The sequence below is a fragment of the Elephantulus edwardii genome, unplaced genomic scaffold (genome assembly GCF_000299155.1).
Source record: "Elephantulus edwardii isolate Elephantulus edwardi_28Jun2011 unplaced genomic scaffold, EleEdw1.0 scaffold00060, whole genome shotgun sequence".
Lineage (NCBI taxonomy): Eukaryota > Metazoa > Chordata > Mammalia > Macroscelidea > Macroscelididae > Elephantulus > Elephantulus edwardii.
Genome location: NW_006399810.1, coordinates 16,293,988 through 16,295,975, shown reverse-complemented (window position 1 = coordinate 16,295,975; position 1,988 = coordinate 16,293,988). Strand labels below are relative to the sequence as shown.

The 1,988-nt window shown below is 57.9% G+C and overlaps 1 pseudogene; it reads right to left on the bottom strand.

Moving 5' to 3' along the window:
- LOC102861453 overlaps positions 1 to 1,031 on the bottom strand; it is a 116,157-nt pseudogene extending 115,126 nt beyond the window's left edge.
- Between the last annotated feature and the right edge of the window lie 957 nt (positions 1,032 to 1,988).

Below are 1,988 nucleotides of genomic sequence, written 5' to 3'. Positions count from 1 at the left end.
TTAGCTGTCAGTTGTATTTCCTTTTTGTCACTGGCACTGGGTTCAGGGTCAGGTCTGAAGTAAAACTCAGTGGTAAGGTTACCTATAGGAAAGGGAGCAAACTCAGAGGGAACAAACTTGTGAGTTACAAATAGAGGGGTTCTGGAGGTGTTGCTTTCAGGTTTACTGGGGGAGAGGGTGGCAGAAAGTAGCCTAGATAAAATCCTCTGGACACCCTAGGCATTTTTTTCCTACCCAGGGGTCAGATGGCACAATCTGGGGACTGAGGAGCTCACCCTGAGGGCCATGACGGCTTGCCCCGAGCCAAGGGCCGAAGACAGTCTGCCCCAGGCAGAGGGCCATGACGGCTCGCCCCGAGCTGAGGGATGAAGACAGCCCGTCCCAAGCAGGGCAACATCCCCCATGGGCTGGCCGGTACATTCCCCTCTAATTGCCCCCACCCCAATCTGGTCCCCTCACCTGACCGAGGACTGTGTGGCCAGGGACAGCATCTCCAATTCCAGCACCACCACTTTTACCCCCCGCCCCCATAAGTGGTCATACTATAATTTGAAGTAGGTGTCACTGCCCTCCCCCTTTATAAATGGCAAAGGGAACCTGAAAATTGTGAACAGGCTCCCCCCAGGTCTAAACATCTTTTGGCAGAAGCATTCAACAGATCAAAATATGTGGTGCATTTAGGATGTCAGTTCTCTTGGACATGCTGCCACTGTTAAGTGTTATCAAGTAGACAACTCACAGTGACTTTCCACAATCCATTGTATAGGTGGTCATCTTCTCTGGTTTTCCAAGGAAACCCAAACCTGCAGGCAGCGGGGCACACGTCCACCCAGGGCGGGGGGCACGCGTCGTATCTTCCGTGCTGGTGGCGGGCATGCACCATCCCCCAGCATGGGTGACTGGCGGGCGCTCGCCATCTCTCTCCCGCATGTCATCTCCCACACGGGCAGCTGGCAGGCGCATGCCATCTCGTGCGTGGGCAGCCGGTGGTCACCATCCCCCAGTGCAGGCGGCCAGTGGGTGCGCGTCATCTCTCAGCAGGTGTGCATCATCTCTTGGCAGGCAGGCATCAACTCTCAGCAGGCGTGCATCATCTCCTGCGTGGGCAGCCGGTGGGGGTGGGTGCGTGCCATTTTCTGGCGCGGGCGGCAGACAGGTGCACGTCATCTCATGTGCAGGCAACCAGTGGGCGTGTGTCATCTCTCGGCAGGAGCGTGTCATCTCATGTGCAGGCAGCCGGTGGGTGCACACCATCCCCCAGTGCGGGCAGCCAGTAGGCATGCACCATCTCCCACATGGGCGACTGGTGGGTGTGCACCATCTCCTTGTGCAGGCGGCTGCCGGGCCTGTGCCATCTCCCGAGTGTCATCTCCCACACAGGCGGCTGGCAGGCATGCGTCATCTTGTGTGTGGGTGGCCGGCAGGTGTGAGCCATTCCCCCATGCAGGTGGCTGCTGGGCGAATGTCATCTTTCATGTGGGTGGCCAGCGGGCGCAAGCCATCACCCGGGTGTCATCTCCCACATGGGCGGCTGGTGGTTGCGCGTCATCTCGCACAAGGGAGGCCAGTGGCCTCCCGCTTCCCCTGCTGCTGCCATCTTGGCTCCAAAAATTCTCCCCAGAACAAGTCCACTTTGCTGCAGTGTGGCGGCTCTGCTGCACCAGTCCTGGGGAGGCCCGGTGTCCACTCTCCATCTTGGGTGAGGGATTCCATAGGTTCCAGCTGTGGGAGCTTCATGGAGCTGTGACTGCGGTGAGGCGCAGTGCAGGCTCTGCGGGAGGGGGTTGGGAGCTGCGGCACTCACCCATTCTTCCTTGGGAATCCTTGAACTCCTGTTGTTGAGCCTCAATCCTCACTGAACACCAGTCACCAACTGTTTAACTGTTCAATTATCAATAAACAGAAGTCTGTAGAAGGCCATAGCGGCCCTGTTCCAAGTGGTCCGCTGCTCCCTCAGCTCACCACATTGTTTTTGCATCCACCGCCAT